The sequence below is a fragment of the Magallana gigas genome, chromosome 7 (genome assembly GCF_963853765.1).
Source record: "Magallana gigas chromosome 7, xbMagGiga1.1, whole genome shotgun sequence".
In the NCBI taxonomy this organism is placed as follows: Eukaryota; Metazoa; Mollusca; class Bivalvia; order Ostreida; family Ostreidae; genus Magallana; species Magallana gigas.
Genome location: NC_088859.1, coordinates 38,121,771 through 38,144,858, shown reverse-complemented (window position 1 = coordinate 38,144,858; position 23,088 = coordinate 38,121,771).

Sequence of the window (23,088 nt, the reverse complement as noted above, 5' to 3'; positions counted from 1 at the left end):
AACAAAACCAAATTCCTGACCCTTTAATGTTAAATGATTTTGAAAAACGCTTATGATACTATTTTTTCTACTGTGATTTTAATTCAACACTAGACATCACTGACCATCTCAAAGGCCCCGCTCAAATATTGGACAATAGGGTAAAAAACATTTCAGAGACTTTTGCTTTGACCTTGATCTACTAGATTCTTGATTCCTAGATACTTAAAAATAGTCCAACTGGCAGAGAACTTTTAGTTCAATGTTATTATCCCTAACAGGCATTTTTTGTTAATTTTGAGCAAGATTAAGCAAATGGGAAATAATTAAGGTCTGAAAGTGGATTCTAAATAGATCTGCTCAGGAAAAGGATTTTTTTCTATAATTTTACTATGACCTTCACATTTAACCATGGAACTTGGGTGATGGGTATATGTAATAAAATAAGCAATAACTTTTGTAAAAAGGTTCTACTTGATTTGGTCATAATTGATAAGTGCGTAATGAACATATATGGTTTAATCCTAACATTAGTATTAATAACTCAACAATTATGTTTAAACATTATTTTAATTCTAGATATAAATTTCTAAAACACTTGCTTGATGTTAAAGGCAATTTTTAAGTCTTGAATTGCTTAGAAACTCAAATGTTAATACCAATCTGTTTTCTTTAAGAATATATAGGTTTGAAAGAGGTGGTTTTTGAGAGATTGAAAACCTCAACAAAAAAGGTAGAATATTGTATTATTGACTATTTGCTCCAAGCTGTCTTAATATATAATTTACAAAAAAAGATAAGGATGTAAGGATATGTACTGTGTACTTATCAATTTGACAAATAATGAATCAGCTGCAATAATGTAGCCCTCTCCGATTTTTTTTTTATATCTGATGTTTACTGGAGAGGGCTACAATTCCACAGGATCTCCGTAATGGTGCAAAATTAATTTTTTAATGCGGCTGACTTCGGTTTGAAAAGATCGATTTTATATTTGACTTCCTTTAGATAAAATGATTTTTTAATTCAGGTTAAACAAATTAACCGTATATAAATCAAAACCAGATAAAACACATCAGCATGTTTACCAGTCGTCTTTTTCAGCAGCCATGACAGTTCTCGCGTGATTTTATGGGATGTACGCTTGGAGTTTTGATGGTCTTGATAACGTGAATGTCAGTGTAAATAATCGATCTTACCTCGTTATATCACTAAAACCTCATTTAAGGAAATGGTATATAATGTAAAATTCATATTTACCGCGTTAATTAGGTTTAAATTAGGGGAATTCCTATATTCACTTCAAGATCCACTCCTGAATTCTCATTGGCTGTCCCAAAATAAAACCGGTCAAGGTCAGTAAACATGGCGGACAAATTCAACTTTCGTTGTTGACATACACGAAAAAATAACCGATTTATGGACTATACTTGATATTTTTGGATTAATTTATGCCATAGACATCTACAACGTTTGAGTTCAGGTAAGAAATGCAAATGTTATTGTCATTTATAAACGATTTGAGACGAAATCTTTGCGGGAGTGAATCACTCCCGCACTTGCACCATTACGGAGATCTTATGGAGTTGTAGCCCTCTCCCCCCAAAAAAAAAAAATCGGGAGAGGGCTACATTATTGCAGCTAATAATGAATCTGTGTATGAGAAAATTGATTGGAAAAAGTATTTGAACTTCCATTGAAAAATATAAAGTATTAAACAAAGTTGCAATATAAGATTTTACATAAAGGATTTTGCCAATAAATGAATACCATTTTAAGCTAAAAGTAAATGTTTTAACATCATGTTCATGCTTTAATCAAATCCTTTTGCCAATAAATGAATACCATTTTAAACTAAAAGTAATTGTTTTACCATCATGTTCATGTTTTGATCAAGATATAGAATTACATATGATAGAACATTTATTTGTTGACTGTTTTCATGTCAAAAAAATAAGGTAGTACTTGGAAGAATAGTTTCACTAACTAGACACCAATGAGACGGTGACCATCCCAAAGAGTCCTGCTAAAATAATGAAATATAGGATAAAGATATTTCAGAGGATTTTGCTTGACATTGACCTATGACTCAGAAATTTTCATTTTGGCAAAAAACTTCAAGTCAAGCTCATTACCCTTTACCCACAGGCCTTTTTGGGTTTAATCCCTTTACCCAAAAGCTATATTTATGAGAAGTATGTGCCAGATAAGGCTATGGGAAAAGTGAATATGCTGTGAAATTTATTTCGTGATCTAATATGGTCCAATATGACCATTGACCTAAAAACGTCATTTAAGGTCACTGCACACCCTTTGAAAAAAGGCACTCTGTTGGTGAAGTATGATAATTATGATAATTTATAAACATGACTCTCTGATAACTACTGTTCGCCTCTCTTAACCCTTTATCACCCTAAGCCCCGATCTAAAAATATTCAAAGTTTCATAGGGGAAGAGTAAACTTCAGAACATTTTTAAAAGTGTTTGTACATGTATGTTTATGTCGGTGTATATACTTGTCCGTACATGTGCATGTTAACGTACGGTATGCGATTGTGAATATTAGTATGGTAACATATAAAGTCTAAAAAGATGTTTGATGTTAAAAACGTATTTGAAAGTTTGAATATAAAAAAAACAAATAAACAAACCTAACCAAAACTAATCAAATTTAAACGCTTCAATAGTGTGGTCATAAACTTTTGAAAGTAGATGCTGCCCACCCATTTGACTGGTGCATTACTGATCTGTGTGGGTGATGCCTCTGACGTAGGCTCACTTCAACCTTCCTTCAAAAAAAAAAAACGACAGACACTGAACGCTCCACATGACGGTGAAATTAATGCTTCATAAACATCTTTTCCTATTTCATTGTATTTGTTTTCCTTATAATATGAAAACTTTGGTCATTTATGAATGCTGTTAGATATTTTCAAGTGTGTTCCAAAATATTTACATTAAAATAATCAAAGCGAAAAGTTGTGTTTCCTCTTTCGACACCCAGCAACTACACATTTTATAGGATTTTCTTCGTTTATAACAACCGTAAAAATATATTCAGTGAGCCTTTATGACACCCAGTTTCAATTACTCAATTTTCACTGCATTATTTAATAGGCTTGTTTGATTTTCAGGGAAAAATAATATATTCTAAAGAACTTTTCGATTCTTTAAGAAATCTATTATCTTTTATAAATATTTAACTAAACCGTTGCGATCGATGTATTTTTTAAAAATTAAATTTGATTCTTATTCAAATTATCTAAAAAAAATTATTCTAGAAAGAAAACGCTGAGATCAATGTTACTGCTTTAAATAAGTTTAGTTGCATAAAGGTGTTTGTAGGCCAGAACATAACATTTTATCTTACAATGATTCAAAGTCATTAATATTTCAACGTTCATACCCGGTACCATTTGCAAAAGCTTACTTTGTTGTCTTTCGAAAGTCGGGAGTGACAACTCGTTGTTTGCAAACCCGAGCTGCAATCTCAACTTAGCTTTTCTGATCACTTTTTTGATTGTTTACATTTTCGCTTACTTAACCGCTGGGCGTATATCAACCAAACTTGGCACAAAGAATCATAAGGTGAAGGGGAAACAGGTTTGTTTAAATTAAAAGCCACGTTATTTATCAGTTTTACTGAAATTTGTTGGTGTTTTTAAAAATTAATAAGAGTCAAATTTCAATAAATGTGAATAGAATAAAATCTTTAAAAAACTTCTTAAAAACAAATTAGCCAGAAAAGCTGTAACTTGACCCGAAGCATTCCTAGAAAAGGTAGATTCAAGTTTGTTAAAATCATGATCCCCAGAGGTAGGGTGGGCCACAATGGCGGGAGTGGGATTTTTACATAGGAATTTATAGGAAGAACCAATTAACAAGAAAAGCTGAAATTTGAGTGGACGCATCCTAAAGTCATGATCCCTGGGTAAGGGTGGGACCACAATTGGAGTCAAATGATTACGGAGGAATTTATAGAGAAACGTCCTATAACAAAGCTAACTTGTGTGAAAGCAATCCCATGTAGAGTAGACTCAAGTTTGTATATCATATTGATACAATAGTGGTACAAATTGTTTTAGACGAAACATCATATATTAGCTTTGTGTCAATATCACAGAAAACATAGCTCAAAAGACGATTTCTCAAAAGTTTCTTTTTTTATCCAGTTTCTTTTGCAGACAAGTTTGTCACTAAACCACATTGTGGGTGCTTTCAAACCATTTTCATTACCATTGCATCAATTTTACTTTAAAAATGTTTTTGAAATTTTCAAGGAATCATCGAAATCTATTTAATATTAAAAAATCTTAGCCATTAAAGACAAAAATGTATCTGACTTTAAATACATAATACTAAAAAATCTATTATGTAAAAGAGAAATGATGAAAAGATGAAAAATTGTTGAAAATGATATGCGTGTCTTTTGTAAAGATGTAAAGGAAAGCAATGAAGATCTCATTCTGCGATGTAAAAATGTAAATCAAATATGGGACACAGTTAAATTTTTTTTAAAATTTTGATGTATCGTGGAAAACAATTGAAATAGACTTTCATTTTGAAAAGAATGAGAAAACTTATTTCTAAGCAGTTTAATTTCTTTGAATGCCCGTATAATATATAAGTACAAAATGAAGTGTAAAATTGAAAACAAAGATGAAAAGCCGCAAGAAATATGTGATCATATAAAAAAAATGTTGTCAACTTATATTATAAAAATCCTATACACTTATGTGAATAATAATGTAGTGAGTGTATTTGTAATTGCTTGAAAATAAATATCAAAAAAAAAGAGAAAAAAATAAGTTTGTAAGTCATAATCCACTAGGGATAGGGTAGGGCCACTTTGGGTAGTGTGTGTGTATGTGTGTGTATATATATATATATATATATATATATATATATATATATATATATATATATATATATATATCACAGGGCGAAAAACCATCTTTAAGCAAGTCCTTAAAGGTGGCTTAAAGGTGACTTAAAGGAGCTTAAAGGCTATACAACCTTTAAGCCGCCTTTAAGTCACCTTTAAGCAAGTGCTTATAGGTCCTTAATGTCCAAACTTCTTTAAGCTACCTTTAAGCCACCTTTAAGCCACCTTTAAGCATCTTTAAGTGGCATTTACGCTCTCTTTACGCTGCCTTTACACTGTCTTTAAGTGGCCTTTAAGTCAATATTGATCAAGCTGAACAATAAAAACATATATAAGCTCTTTTATAGAGATTGGAGGGGGTCATCCGAGTGATAATATAATTTCCAAGGAAGGGGGGGGTGTTCCAGGCGGTTTTAATCGTCGCTCCATTAAACACAGATCGCTATCATCAGCACCGCTCTGATGGACACAGATTGCCGTTATAAAATTCTTTATAATTTTTGGGGGGTTTCAAAATTATTGTAGGTATGAGCGCAGTCTCTGTATCTTAATATGTGCGTAAAACTAATTAAAGTATGTTTGTTTCCTATTATAAATTAATCGGTGAAAAAATCTCTCTCTCTCTCTCTCTCTCTCTCTCTCTCTCTCTCTCTCTCTCTCTCAGTTCATCCGGTTATTGAACAAAATAAAGATAATGAACCAAAAATGCATGATTTAATTTGTTAATTGGTTTAAGGTTTATATTTTTTTTTCAATTTTCATTATTTCTAACTCTAGATCTGCTAGATACATGTTAAAGATGAAAAGACTCTCAACTGCCTCTGTTATATCGGGCAGGATATTACTGCTTTGTTTGTCTAGACATAGTTTTGTTCGTTTGTGTATATCTAATTAGAGTCTATTGTTTGTCCAACTTAAGAAAACCCCTGGAACTAACACATAATATACAAGATATACACAGCAGTTGTGTCGTGTGCCCAGGTGCATGTTTGTGTATATCTAATTAAAGTCTATTGTTTGTCCAACTTTAGAAAACCCCTGGAACTAACACAGAATATACAAGATATACACAACAGGTGTGTCGTGTGCCCAGGTGCACGTCAGGGTTTCTAAAGGCGTTGAATCTTAGTATGTACGAGTATACGATAAGTCTAGTGAATAAAAGTTAATTTACATTTGTAATTCATTTTCAAAGTATTATTTCCTAGCTCTGGGTTTCAAAGATGTTACGTCTACAAATTAACGATACATGTATGTAAGAGTAAAATCTTGAGGCTAATTAATTAATGTACCGGTGATCATAAATAGGGATTGATTATTTAAATATATGTATAAGGGTAAATATGTCAAATATACCCGGCCTGGCACATCATACAATTGTATGTACAAGTCATTTGCAATTGCCACATGCAGTAAATACGTCACCGGTAATTGGTAATTTTGTTTGTTATAGAATTGATAGTTTAAAAATCATGTACATGTACATACAATTACATGTTAATATTTAAACATATTGGAACGGCGCCGCGATCATGAAAACCGGGAAATTGCGGGAAATTGAACAAATACCCTAATAGTATCAATGCATTTAATAAAAGAAATGATTTCATTTTCTTTCTTACATTTTTATTTTATTTAATTTATAAATCAGATATAATTGATTGTTACAAACTGAATGGTTTGTCAAAATCTTTTCAAGTAAACACATTCAATACAGTGATTCAATATCCACTGATACATAGGATATAAAAACGCTCATATATATGTAAGTTGCCGTGGCGCAGAGGATGTGTGGTGATGCTAGTAAGCTAAGGGTCCCAGGTTCAATTCTCGCCGTGACCGTTTTTTTTTTTGTGTTTTTTTTTTCATTTTTCTTTCTAGAACAAAAACCGTTTTAATACCTTTTCTTTCATAAAGTTAATACATTTTGTTGGAAATTAAGCACAATATTGAATTAATTTTTTTTTAATGGCTTAAAGGTGGCTTAAAGGTAGCTTAAAGGTGGCTTAAAGGTGGCTTAAAGAAGTTTGGACATTAAGGACCTATAAGTTGTCCTTAAAGGTGGCTTAAAGGTGGCTTAAAGATGGTCTTTAAGCTGCCTTTAAGCCATCTTTACGCTTTCTTTAAGCCACCTTTAAGCAATACTTATAGCTTAAAGGTAGCTTAAAGGTGGCTTAAAGATCGTCTTTAAGCTACCTTTAAACACCTTTAAGCTATCTTTAAGGAGGACTTAAAGATGGTCATTCATCCTGTGTATATATATATATATATATATATATACACTTTGTCTGGTAATTAAGGCCTTCCTTTTTCAACGAAGACCTTGTCCTGATTCTGATGGTTATTCTTCACTATTGTTATTCTTCTTCTAGACGTTTTTAACTCTTAATATCTTTTTTGTTTGTCATCCGATTTCATTCAAATTTTCAGACTGTATTGTAAATGAGATTTGCTTTTTAAGTCACAAAAAAGGAGAAATCATACTTTCCAGGTTTGAGTTATTCCCCTTTTAAAAATATTTTTGGGGCATTTGTTCCGGACAAAGGCTCCCAAATGGTCCGTAGCAAATAATCCAAAGTTAGAAATCTTTTAAATTGACACTTTGATTTTTGTATTTTGTTTTTTTCGAATTGTACCACTTGAATTATATAATCGAAATCTTGCTTTAACAAGAGGCCAGTTGGCCTTCACGGTCACCTGAGTAGCATATAAGCCATACACAAACTTGTCGACGAGTTTCATATATGCATTTAATTAATTAGGTTTCATTCTGGAGTAGAAAAATTATAAATTTGTAATGACGACCACCTCTCAGCCTGAAATCTTTCAAAAAGAACTGTGAAACCTATAATTTTGGCGAAAAACTTGAAGATCTGGTCTACAAAATCGTGAATTCAGTTTTCCTTTCAGGTGTGTGGGAGTAAAGACAATATTTTTTTAACATTATATGCATTAACACGTAGAGTCAAAACCCATACTCCAGGGGACATGAAAATTAAAATTTCAGTAGAGGACTTCCTAGTAAACATAATTATAAGTCAGTTTTTTTTATACAGATGTGAGAGAATAGAGAAGAAAATTTATAAACATTATATACATTAACACTATATTGCCCCCCCCCCCCCCCCCCTTTCATGTCCCGAACCCCTGACCCAGGGGCCATGCATTTCACAATTTAGGTAGAGGAGTTAGTGGACATCATAACCATGTATTCAAAATATATATGGGAATAGAGAAGAAGATTTTCTAAGATTTAATACATTTTTACTAAATGGCTATATTGGCCCCATCCTAGAGCCTGTACCCCTGACCAGGGGTCATGAATTTCACAATTTTAGTAGAGGGCCTTATGGACATCATAATCATGCATTTAGTTTTTAACAAATATAATTATATGGTAGTAGAGAAGAAGATTTTCTAAGATTTAATACACTTTTACTAAAGGCCATTTTGGCCCCACCCTAGAACCTGAACCCATGACCCAGGGGTCATGAATATCACAATTTTGGTAGAGGGTCTCATGGACATCATAACCAGGCATTTAGTTTTTAACAAATATATATCGGAGTAGAGAAGAAGATTTTCTAAGATTAAATACATTTTAACTTTATGGCCATATTGGCCCCACCCTAGAGTCTGAAGCCCTGAGCAAGTGGTCATGAATTTCACAATTTAGGTAGAGGGTTTCATGGACATCATAATCATGCATTAGTTTTTAACAAATATCTATGGTAGTAGAGAAGAAGATTTTCTAAGATTTAATACATTTTTAGTTTTTTGTCATATAGGCTCCACTCTAGAGCAAGAACCCCTGACCCAGGGGCCATGAATTTTACAATTTTTGGCACTGAGCTTCATGGACATCATAACTATGCAACAAGTTTTTTCCTCACATGTGATGGGGATTAGAGAAGAAGATTTTTGAAAATTTGGCTTTATATTGCATATTTTGCCCCACATGTGGTGCCCCGAAGGTGGTGGTGCCATGAATTTCACAATTTAGATGAAAAATGGTAACAATCAGCCTTTAGTTTTTAAGAAGAAGTTTAAAATGTAAAATTGTTAACGTACGAGGACGGACAAAACGGAAGCAATAGGTCACCTGGTCACTGCTTCGTACCTTTTTAGTTTGAAAATTTTTCTAAATGCATATAGAACAAAAGTTGTTTCTAAAATAAAGGGGCTTTCATTTGAGACCCCAAAAAAGGGCTGACCCCTTAAAGGGTACCTGCAGCCCAGCCGATGTGAAACATATGTTAAAGAGTTTATTTACCAAAATTTAATGCAAAAAACCGCATCGAAATCGGTGCGAAAATAACGGAGTTACGCCTCTTCAAAGTGGCTATTTTTACCTGCTTTTGGAAATCTAATCAAGAGAAAACAGAATTAGGCGATAACGAGGCTTTAGCGGAAGTGACGTCACGAGGTCAACAGGAGGGACATTTCCTTACAAAGCTATACAGATTAAATTCGATTTTTCAGCCAAAATGATTGATATAGGTCTGATGTTTTGAATTATATTGTTATTTTAAGTATTGTAGATCTAGAAATTTGTATCCGTAATTATTTTATTACAGTCAGATTTCTTTTTAAAGGATTTTAAAATTTGTTATTCTCGTCGCCTTTTTTTACTGATGAATACGATATCTTAAAATGCTTACATGGGCAAATTTATGTTCATTATTCATTTTTTGATTACATAATGTCCTTTCACACACGAGTGATCTGAGACAATGACACAGGTAAACAGGTAAACTAACGATGCCATTGCTCCAGACACACGTGTATCTGGGATATGTATACACAAGGTACACGAGTCTGGTGAACGAAGAGAGGGTTTCACACCTCTAGGCGGGTAAATTGATTTGTGTATAATTAGCTACTCAATTGTTAAAAGATAAAACAGAAAAATAAATTAGACTGTGTAAAATCAAGCATTCGTCAGCTAAAACATGTGTATTATAGTCCGTCAATCAGTGATACAAGAATCATGCATGATACTATGAAATAGTAAAACTAATGTTCGAAGTAAATGCCTTTATTGTTACTTATCTAATCACTTAAATAATAACTAAATTTACATTTCAGCAATTGAAGCCTTTTTTATGTGGTTAAGTAATTATTTCGGAAGTAATTACGTTGGTCTTTATAATAGTGCAACTTTCTTTCGAGCGCTATGGTCAGCAATTAAACGCTTTATAACTCCGTATAGCTTAAATTGTAATACTGACAACGAATCATTATGAAATCTGAATAAACTGGAACATTTTAACAAAGGATGTAAATAAATGTAAAATTAAATTCCATTATCGTATTTTTAAAAGAATACGAGACAGACTTAATCATGCAGCCATCTTGGACTTTCGCCTTGATCCGTTTATAATCCCGTGTTTGTTTGTTAAAGAATGCATACTATTTTGATTGTTTTTGGTCCGATATCAATATTATTGAATAATCGGGCGACATCATATATAATTTTATGCCTTGTACGAGGAATAGACCCGAGTTACCTTTTACGAAATATCATTACAATGTATGTATTATCAATATCATTAATCAGTTAATAATGTCACTGAGAAATCATTCGAAAGAATGAAAATATTAACAAAATATGTTTCTTATAACAATAATGCTTTGATTAATTGTCATTTTGCTACATATGGTGTGCATTTATATGTAAAATGTGTTACACATATGACGAAATTCATGAAGCAAACAATTGTTCGAATTCGGCATTTTTGTTCGATAAAATATTGGTTAAACTCAAACAACAGTATAATTAGTCATCCAGGGTTGATAAGGAAATAAAACAACAGAATTTTTTTTTCATATATCGATAAAACAATGCAAGAAAACCAACAGTTTTCATACGATATTCCTGTTTCTCATACAGCGGCGTTGACACCGTGACGTCACAGTTCATCTCGCACCAAATCGGCTTGATTCAAAACTCGTTCAGGTGTGAAATCGGGTTTTCCCCAAATATCTCGAAAACTACTTATGCGATCGCTGTAAAATTTTCAAGATGATGTTTTTACACATAAATCTCCATTATATCAAAAATTGACCGGCACTGCAGGTACCCTTTAAAAAAGGGATCTAGTCTTAGCTGAATAACTAAAAATCGATACATGCTATTATAATGATGTTGCTGAAGAAGATGTTCTTCATCATCGTATCAATCAAAATGTTATAGTAATATATTATTGTTTGGATATTGCGTAATATGAAAGTTAAAAGCTTCACATGAAGACATGCATACCCGCTTTCATTTTGCTTATAGGGAATAGCTCCCTGTGCGTAATAGTGTTTTAAAGTCGCAGTCAATACTTTTCTTGTCTAAATTTATCCCCAACTTATCAAAGACATGCCTTTAACTGTTTTACGAGAGGTCTCTCTCTTTAATACTCTGCAGTCTGGTGGTTAAAGTTATACATAGAAAATAGGCATGAACTAATTTATAAGAGTTCAAATTGATTTTCTAAATCCCTGATTGGTCAGAAGTTAAGGTAGTGTGAAAATGACCTCCTATCAATATCTGTCAGACCCTGACAAGTGTAAGGAGAAGGGGGATGGATTCATTAAGACTGACTGACAATCCTTTCTTGACTTGAAGCTTTAACGAAAGACCTCCTCGTTGCTTGCAACGAGCTCGGCTCTAGTTTGCCTGTAATAATTGACGCTCTCTTGAGTTCTTGACATAATTTTTTTAATGGAAAAATCAGATCTGATCCGCTCTTAAATCTGACAAAAACAGATTTTAAAGCACGAATGTCTATAGACCTTCTACGATATAAAGAATTTGTATTTTACAAAGCAGGAAATTACACTCGAGTCGGTATCTAATTTATCTATGAAAATGGGTTAGAAGAACTCATATTCTACGACCGAATTTCAACATCAGATCATTTGCGACGTGTTTAACACTTAAGCTGCTCCATTTGACGAGGGAACATGACACTCAAAGTAAATATGAAGAGATGTTACCATTTGATTTGAGTTCGAGCAAAGTGCATCGCTTCTGACATATTAGTTGGTTATTAATTGGTCGGGTGTTAGTCACAGTGTTATCACATTATGAAAGGGCAAATTGCACAACCCCAGACGTGCTTGTTGGTTAATAATTGTAGTCGACACAATGCTATCAGATTATATCAGGGGAAATTGCATAACTCTAGACGTATTTCGTAATTATTAATTGGTGTTTTTTTTTTGTATGCATTATTTTTTGACGCAGTGGCAAGGACAATCGTGGCAAGCACATTTCTCCAAGAATGAATCGCATATACACGATCTGTACAAAATTACAAATCTCTAACAATCTGATGAACTAATCCTAAAAAGTAAAAAAGTAAAAAATAATTTTTTGGATAGTTGACCAAAAGATTCATGGCTTTAAAAATTGTACCCAAGAAATTTCACAACGAGAGATCCGATTTTTACACAGGTATTTTATGTTCACTTTATGATCAACTATATACTGTATAAGTAAATGATTTTTTAACAAAGCTATATTAGTTGTAGACTTTCTGTAGATTAAACTCCTTCACATTTAAAACTTTCTATTCCTTTGAAATACTGTACAGTCTCCGAGTTGGGCACATCATCTCTTTTTGATTGGAAGAAAATACATGATGTGAAAATTTACATTTATTTCATTGGTTGAAATACTGTAAGGCACCAGGGAGAAAATTTTCTGATGAACTTTTTAACGCACGACTAAACAATTTTCGTAGATTTCAAATTTTAAACAGGTCGGATATACTACCTTATATGGATAGCATTATTCAACATGTGACAATATTTACGTCAAATAGATTCACCAATCCAGTGAATGAGTTGCAAAGCATGATTGTCTACAACGTGTTTACGATTCAACAAACGGATGTGGTTTTTGTCTGGGTTTTTTTTCACAATATTTAATTGCTTGCCGGGATATTTGTACATCTTGATTTTCACTTTGGAAGGTAAAAAAGGATGCTCACATTGAAAAATACTGTTGTTTTAGTTGATTAATTGTTGCTTCAAAAAATGATCAGTATCATAGGACTGGCAACCAAACGCATACCAGTACAAACAGATTTTGATAAAAAAAACAACAAAAAACCTGCATAATTGTATAGTGGTGACTTTATCATTGTACACTAGAAATAAATACAGGTAACTGTACATTTTTAACTAACGTACATAGCCACGGTAGTAGAAATTCTGATGAATGTCCCCGAAGAAAATATCAATGCGCATTCTACAAATGTTGTCCCAAATCTTTGGTATCACGTGAAAGGTACTCACTGCTTCTAATTCTATAGGATGTGCCTTTCTTTTAAACATTGACAATGGAGTATTTAAATAGGTTGATATGATTCACCATAATTATGCAATATTTTTAAATGTGAGCATAGAAATTGAAGTTTATACAATAATAGTCTATTTTAATTTCATAAATTCTGAAAAATTCATTCAAAATGAGTTTCCAAAGAACAATTCAAAATGGTTTATATTTTCAATACGCTTTGAAAACCCTGAAACTTGTAGTAGCCCACAATGCCTTGCAACTTATTCACCTGATCGGTTTGTCGATTAAAGAAAACAGATGGCTAATTTAGTATGCAAACTTATGCCGACGTCACAGTATCTAGTGGTCTCGACCTGTTAAAAGGGCAAGATCACGATTTTGGTCAAATTTTATTTTCCTGTTTTTAACCGGGTTTTCCAACGGAAAACCCCGGTTATTGAAATGGTGAAAATGGGGCGGCTGCCAAAAGGGTACCCTCATTGTATGGATACTCTTCCTACAGTTTTCAAGATATGAAGTTGTTCTTTTGCATTTCAATTGAACATATATCAGAGGTGTGCATATTGCTAGGATTTTGATTTTTGATAATTTATGAAAAAATACCAGCTTTTGAACTTAGTCATTTTGGCAAAATATTACATATAGGGTACCCTCATTGTACGGATAACTCCTCCTACAGTTTTCAAGATAGGAAGTTACTCTTTGGCAGATCAATTGAACATATATCAGAGGTGTGCTTATTGCTAGGATTTTGATTTCTGATATTTTATGAAAAAAATACCAGCTTTTGAAATCAGTCATTTTTTGGAAAAATATTACATGTAGGGTATCCTCATTGTACTGATAACTCCTCCTACAGTTTTTAAGATAGGAAGTTGTTTTTTTTTTGCAGATCAATTGTACATAAATCAGAGGTGTGCTTTTGAACTTAGTAATCTTTTGGCAAAATATTGTATATAGGGTATTCTATTTCACTGGATACGGTAGGTAGTGTTTATCAGTTCATGGTTGACATGGATTATAGATACAATACACATAAAAGAAAACCCGGTTTGCTGTCACATCGTCAGTTTTTCACTTGTTATTATTTACAATGCACTATGATTGCATTTCTAATTATCAAACAAAAATTCAGAGTAGGTCGTAGAGTTAGAAGCAAGATACAAGGCTCACAACTATTTGGCTTGTAAACAAGGCTCGTGCCCTGTTTTTGTTTACATATGTTTAATATACCTTTAAAACATCTTTTTCAATCTTCGAATTCATTTTAATCTTAAATAAACAGTTCCTAACGTTCAACACATTCATTTTAGGTCGAAAACTAGAATTTTGACTTTAACATTTAAAATATAAACAAAAGCTTTGTTTACATTGCAAAGAATTGTTAGATCTGTAACTCGCTTATAACTGAACAAATGACACACAAATTCTGGTTGCCCATAAAAATGCCTTCCTAAGGCACTGTATACATAAAAATCGGAAAAAATATTTTTTGACCAAAATCGTGATCATGCCCCTTTAAAAAGTGAGAAAACGAAAAAACAAAAAAGATAGCTATGAATGAAATTCAGGCTTTAGTTTTTCAGAACAAGTAGTTGAAAACAATATTCTTTATATTAAAATGTTTTGTTTTTTTCTTTTTGTTTTATTTATTCAAACACCAAAAAATTTAAAATTTGATACGGTATGGCTTATATAAGTAAACAAGTTTGCATATTAGATACGGTAAACTAGTATCAGTAGAACAAGATGCTGTATGTTGTGGTATTAACTTCGTTTTGTTTTCTTAAATAATACGACCCTTTCTAAGATCGCCTTTTCCCTACTATAGTCGATCTCAACTAACAAGCACGTGGGACGTATTTCTCAATACATTCGCACATTTACGGCACATTCATATAAAAATGTTCAACATGTGGAAGGAGACATTTATATAAAATATCCGTACGTCGATGGCGCATTATTTGTACCGACTGACATCTTTCTGTTGTTACAGATTAAAATGAAAAGAGACTGAAAATGACATATGATAATTTTGTCAGATTTAAGTGAATCGGATTCTATAAAGGATAAAAACCCTGCAGAACTTCCTTAAGCCTCACTGACAGGACCAAATTAGCGAAAAAGCCCAAATTTCAACAATTTTTCTTCTCTACTCCCACATGTGGGGCGAAAACAAATTGCATGGTAAATGTCTATGAAGCCCTCTACCAATATTGAGAAATGTATGGCCCCTGGTCAATGTGAATATAGTGGAAATGTAAACATTTTCTAATTCACTTTAATATGTATTAATAAGAAAAAAAAATGTCATTTAAACCTTCTACCTAAATTATGAAATTTATGGTCCCTGGGTCAGAGGCTCAGGCTTCAAGGCGGGGACAATGTGACCATATAGTGAAAATAAATTCAATGTATTAGAATATCTTTTTCTCTCTATCCATAGCGGTTGAGATAAACTTAATGCAAGTATCTGATGTTCATGAAGCCCTCCAACAAAATTGTGAAATTCATTGATGGCTCCTGTGGGGTCCAGGCCCTTACACGGGGCTAATATGACTTTTTTGTAAAAATGTGCTTAATCTTAGAAAATCTTCCTCTCTTCATCCAGGGCAGAGAAAAAAAAAATTTAATTTGATCACTAGAAATGCAATCATAAAGCATTGTAAATAATTAAAAAAAATAGAATTTGACGAAAATCGTTACCATGCCCTTTAAAATGCAAAAAATAAAACCCTCTGAGATGGCAATCTAAGGGCTATGGTTCTCAGGTGACCGTCAAGGCCTGTAAGGTTTCTTGTTAATCAAATGTGGTCTGATAACTGGCAGTCTGGCAGTAGTGTATGTAAAACAGGTCGGCCATCTTTTGCCAAAAGCATAATTCTCTGACGAATGTTTCCGAGAAAAACAGCCATAATGTTGAGAAAAAGGCGATTTGTGCAGTAATCATTTGTACAAATTGTTGAATTAGCAGTTTCCTTATGGGTTCGGGATTTTTATTGTCCATTGGCTGATAAAAAGTAATTAATCATAATCAGATAAATATGATTTACGAGATCAGTCCATCTGGATTTGGAATTAGGGTGGGCATAAGAAATATGCGTTGAATCAGCTCTTTTTTCGCATCATATAAAAGTTACAGGCATGTTTCATTAAACAGCTCCTTAGGTAAAAGTAAACTAAAGCGCATTGCTAAAAATACCTCTACTATGTCAATCAAGATCTTATATTGCATTTTTCCGTATAGAACAAAAAAAAGCAATTTAAATGCAATGCACTTGTTGATAGAAATTCTTAAGACAGATATCAATAGATGATATACAAATTAGATCGTTTCTATCCAGTCTAAACCCTTTTAAAACTATAAACGTCATATAATACTTTCCGTTCCGCTTTCTGTTTTGTTTTCCCTTCCACGTTTCAGCAACACCCAACTGCTGCGTACATGTACCACAAGCCAACGAATAAGGACTTAATACATTTCAAAAAAATAGATGTGAGGTTTCATAAGCTTTCTGGCAATATAAGGTCCATTTTAATTTCACATTTATCTTTAAACGTAACCAATAAATTAGTTGTTTGAAATGTTGAGACATCCCCGGAGGTTGCTTTGGAGTCATTTTTGTGCTTATTGTCAGTTAGCCATTGGGTGCCTTTATCTTGCCAGCAGAAAACGTGACAGGGACATCCATAGTTATAAACATTTTGCATAATACTGTGGGTTTTTATGATCAATATACAATGAACTAATTCATTACTTCAGAAATGTAAATTTATTTTCATGCTTGTACAGCCTATCTAGCTCTTTTCTATATCTTTCGCAACTTGCAACAATTATACTGTGTTTTCTTGATACCAAGCCCACAGCGAAGGAACATATGTTGATGTACATCAAGAAATGGTCAGGAATCGTATCAGAACCTATATCATGCGAAGACAGCATTCCAACGATAAATCGATGAAAATTTGTCTTAAGATTATGGACCAACGGCTTTTAATTCTTCTTTCCATAAATTAAAATTGCATGCCCTGCAGATTGTTTTCAAACTTAGTTTAAATATCAATTGCACCAAAAAATAATAGAAGGGAAAAGCATATTAGAGTTAACAAAAGCAGCTGAATTTATCTTGTAAGTTGCAAGACTGGTTTCCGACAATCTATGTTTTATGCTTGTTGATCAAATTACTTGGCCAATTAGGAAGGCTATCTTTCTAACACGAACATTTATCTGAAAGAGGCAAATTCAATCATTTGAACTCGAGTGAGAAGATTGTATGCATTAACATGGCTATTACATTGACTTTATCGGAAAAAAAAGTTAGCATGAGGTCCTACAATTTTAATTATACTACGTTTTGGTCAATTTCTTTTAAGATACCCGAAAAAATTATGTCAAATTTGGACAAACATGTTTTGAAGCTCACAATAATTTTCACCATTTTACTTCGCGATAAATGTAATTTTTAACAAATTGGTCTTGATTTGTAACAAAAACTAACTTTGCTAGAGAATATATCAATCAGATGTTTACGAAATTGAGGAAAATTAGTTTAGATCAAATGATTTTTAAGCGGGCCAAACATTCTCGAATGCAGTTTTAATAGCGTAACAAACCACAGTCGCCGCTGATACTTGCTTTACTTGATAAAATATCTTAAATTTGTGAAAATATTATCTTCCCGTATTAATTTTTAAATTTGTGAGTATGCATTTCCTATATCTTGTAAAGGTTTACTCTTACAATAGCCGTGGTACGGAATTCTCTCTAAGCCCCTAAAGATCGAGAGCACGCTGTTTAATATATTCTGTCCAAAGTTTACTTTAGAACTACAGACGATAATTGGTGATTACCAAATGAGTCCCTTTGAAACGTACTCAGATCACAGCTTTCCTTGGTGCTCCTGACAAAGTTGTAAATAAAAGTACCTAAATCGTAGATGGTTCTATACCCTTTAAACAAAAAAGTTATAATCACCCCACATCTATCAACATAAGTGAAAAAGATAAGCCCCTCCGATTTGTCGAACCCCATTTTAATACCCTCAAAAATAGCAACCCTACTCTTCTTTGTTAGTAATGTACGTGTTCTTAAGCGAAAAAAAGAATAATGTCAAATAGGTAATGGCATGTTCCTAAAAACATGTCCTTCGTTTCAATAGTTATCAAGCACATTATACATCGAGTAAAAAAGTATTCCCCGAGGCATACTTTGTTGTCAATGCAGTATTGTTTCATGAACCGAAACATATCATAATGGAAGTATGCAAGAACACTACATGTATCAATCGATTCACTGTTCTACATTCTAATTCTACCACAGTGACATATATATCCACCGGCAAAAGAAAACTAACAAGGGCACCGCAAAGCGGAGCATCCCCGCGCTAAATGCATTATATAGGAATAAACATGTAATTAAAGAAACCAAATATTTAACTTGTTAAAAACCACTTTAAATTAAAAAAATTTGCTTATTCCTACCCCCATGCACGCTCTGGGGGTGTAACCATTGGGGATGGGTGCATTTACGTGGTCGTACATTACTAGCGAAAACATTCCACAAACGTATTTAACTTTAGAAATATAGTTTTATAAATTCTCTTTATCCAGTGAAATACAATACGCATTAAACAATTAGTGTAGCCAAATTTAAGTTTCATATCGTAAATGAAACGTAGCTAAGATCTGACGATTTATTTTTTGCTCTATGAGAAAATTCGAGTTAACATGTCGTAGTTTTAACCCCAATATTTTAAAAGAGTAGCGTATCTTCAGCGATTTCCACGAAATGAATTAAAAAGGCTGATATGGACACACATACATACACACGCAAGCACAGCAGCGATGCTTTATCCCTTTCGAAACAAGTTGCGCGAGGGGATAATAAATACTCCTTGTCTTTGTTCAGTTTCCTTTTAAATGTATTAGAATTAGTCACGAAAATTGATTTCAGTCATTGTGATTACAGTTACATCATTATCATGGTTCCGTGACAGGTGAAATATCGTCTTGAAATGAGTTTTTCTAATCATGAAGTATTAGACCGATTATAGCAGATTGAATGCATAAGCTTCTCGTTAATCTACAAATCATCCAATACAAAGTGTTAAATTACGAAAGGTCAACCCTTTTAAATAATGCATCATTAAAGCTCCTTGATCCGATTTTTGGTCATTACAATATCATATAATTTTCCGAGCAAACGAATGTTCTTAGACAGTCATAGAGTTCACTTATTTAATTAATATAGAATTTTTATATTATTTTCATATTTGACTGTATATTTATAGCATTCATTGATTTTAAAGGTTTTATTTCCTACATGTATATCTAGTGCAAGGTCAAAAGTTACCTAACTTATACGTCAGTAGAGGAATATTCTTGATCTTTGTTTACAAACTGTGTATTCTAGATGGTCAGCATTTAAAAAGATGGTCAACATGTTACCTAATTTTTTATTACATTTAAGTATAGGGACCAAGCACTAGGATTATTAATTGATTCATCAAATATTTCATGTACGTGATCACTGTCTGAATAAAGATAAAAATGTTGAATTTCGATAAAGTTTATTATTATAAGCCAATGCTGATATTGGTGTTATGAAGTAAGAATTTGGAAATTTGGCAAAGGAGTAAACTTTTAATTAAGATTATGAAACAGTGATCACAGGATGACCACATGCGGTCAAGTCACATGGGTACTAAGAAAGTTAACAAGTTGTGGAAACGTCATGGAAACCGGTTCTGGGGTATAAAATGGCCATGCGAGCCCTGACAACCTCAGTTGCGGTTTCTCATTAATAAAATTGTAACGACATACAACTTGTTTTCTTTTAAGGTACGTATGTGTAGTTCAAATCATCTTAGCTTTAGAAATAGCATTTATAAGTAAACGCAACTAAGATGTTATAACTTGGGATTTAAAATGTTATTAATTAATTATTTATCTTTCAGGATATTTTGTTAAATTGATTGAATTATTGTTGTTTATTAATTTGTTTTATTCTGTTGTGTAGAGTTGCGGTTTCTCATTAATAAAATTGTAACGACATACAACTTGTTTTCTTTTAAGGCCAGACAATAGAGGCTGAAAGCAAGTACTAAGGTCCATTGCCCTCACAACCCAAGCTTCCCCACAACTTAAGTCAAAATTTAATACAACAATTACACCAGCAGAATCGGTTTCCTCCTAAGAAATATAGGGCGCGCTTGATTAAGCTTAACTTGGTGTACACTGCTATTCTGCGACAATTAGTAGGTTTTTGTGTGATATAAATGCAATAAAGTAAACACACATTTCAAATTTAATGGCTTTCATACAAACTACAACTTTTATGCGACTTCTAATCCGTTACATTACTTAAAATCATTTTCCAAGTTTCCATCATAACATTCGTCCGCCATACTGGTTTCAGTGCTACACCCAACAACACATGCCCCTGACTCGGTGTAGAAAAGTGTACACCCGGTGTACACCTAAACGCTACACCTTTGCACTTGATTTACAAAAGTGTACCCGGTGTACACCTTTTGGTAAAATCAAGCGCGCCCATAGTTTATGCTATAACATGAGAATCTACAGATATCTACTTTCTTTTTTTGAAAACTGACCATTTATTTACTTATCTCAAGGCCAATTTAGGAATTTCAAAGCAAACTTTGATCGTTCCAACTTTAAACATGGGATATATAAAAATAAATGAAAGCTACCAAAAATTATTGACCTCAAGGTCAATCATGATCAATCATCATTTGAAAAATTTAAAATAGTTATAACATAAGAATCCTTTAAGATATGGACTTCAAACTGGCACCATATAATTTTTTTAAAAAGGCGCAGTAGGAAGGGGGTAAAGCGGCAAATGTTTAGACATATTCGAAAGTGGAAGTGGATTTTGCAGGGTAGGGGTCATTGAAGGAGCCATATCTCAGCCCCCTCTTGATTGATTTTCCTGTAGTTTAAAGATGTTTATTTTACGAGTGTCACTTTATAGGTATGCTATATTTGAAATGATTTGAGTCGATGGAATTTTGTTTGTTGCATAAAGGAATAAGAGAGAAAAAAGTGCGGCCTGTATCCTTATTGTTATTAAAATAATGATCCCGATGAATTATCATGTAAGCTGCGTTTTTTTTTGTCCTTCAATCCCGATCGATTAGAGGCACCTCGAAATAACTCAGATGTACAGGGCTTTTTCCTTTTTTTTTTTTTTTTAGCTTTCTTTCGATTGAATTCAAAATATCGAATTTATGTTCAAACCCTCTGATGGTCTACCGCGAACATATTTCCGTGGAAATATCATGCACTTTAGATTTGCTGTCCGTTTATTTGACAAAGAAATTGCAAATTCGGTTGTATGATGTGGTTCGGCATAATGAAGTTAATTTTTAAAAAAAGTTTTTACCTCTCCTTTCGATCAGTGTTTGATAAATTTAACTTTTCAATTCGGCGATGAATGGCAGAAGGTTTCTGTGTTCCCCAGGCATCCGATGTGTTTCCAGAATGTCGTGAGGGTCAATAATCACTTCGCTGTTTGCTTCATAATGCATAGATCATCACGGAGATTTTCCTGTTCCATCTTCTTTTACCTTAAGAACTTGATATTCTTTTGTAATGCAATGTAAAGATCTCATAAATATTCCTGACTAACTCTTTTAAAAACATATTTTCTGATCGATTTTCACAATGTGACCTTTAGTTTTCTCTAAGCTAGTCATTTCTAAGACGTGTAATTTATTTTTGCCAAAGTGTCTGCAATATCGGATCCAATAATACAACAAACGGAATCAAGTCAAGTCGTACCCAACCCGACTCGCACCCAAACAAACTCGTACTCAAATGGTCAGGTCGTACCATAAACTATGTGGTTCACTCGTACCCAAATATTTGAGTACGACTTCACTAGTCGACTCGTACCCACGGTATTTTTCTTTCCTACATCTAAAATCGTTTATACAATGTATTTGGTAATTAGAGTAAAGAAAAATGATTTTTGAATTTGTCAAACCATAACACTTATTCCTGTATATTTCTTCTGTAGTTAGTTATGTTGGACATCTGATTCAATATATTTATCACACACATCAAGATTTGCATTAATTTTCGAGAACAACTAATTTTTATGTTCACATTCTATGCCTACACAAATGTCATAATGCATTTCTAAACTATAATTTGATTTTTCTCATTAACTTCAAATATTTCATCTAACAAATCTTTTGTTTTGTTTGACTAGAGTAGAAAAAGATATATTCAAAACCCTCTGTAACAACATTTTGACACCTGTACATTTTCCGTTTTTCTTAGCAATCACCTTCGGCAATGATACTTGCAAATGGTTCTGAATTGTGTAATACGCTAGCTCTATTCTGACTTTAGCTTTGTGATAGATTTTTTAAAACTTCAAACTGTCCCACTTTAGCAATAATTTATTGTTTGCATACTTTACTTATAACTTTTAAAAGAAAGGAGTTTGAGCATTTCCCCGTTCTATTTTAATTCAAGAAATGTATTAAAAAGACTCTAACTTACATTCACATAGTATCAGTAATTTTTTCTTTCTTATCATACGCTCAGTTTATTGCTTAAGTTGATTAAGGATAATAGCACTTTCTTATTCTGTAATTAAAGTAACGGCTCTCTTATTTTACTGTTTTATGCACTTTGTTTGCCCTTTGATGCCTAGGAGAACTAGAGAAGATTGAAAAGAATAAGTGCTTTTTCACTATATAATGAAATATTCTGTTTTATCACAACAATATCTTAGTTGGATGCTAAATTTTACATTAAGGTATATGACCTCTTGTTTATCAAATCTATATTGTGAATTCTCACTTTAGAACTCTGCCTAGTTACACCCTGACTCCAATTGCAAGATGTTGAATATTGAGAATTGAAGATTTGGGGTAGTTTTTAAACTTTTATT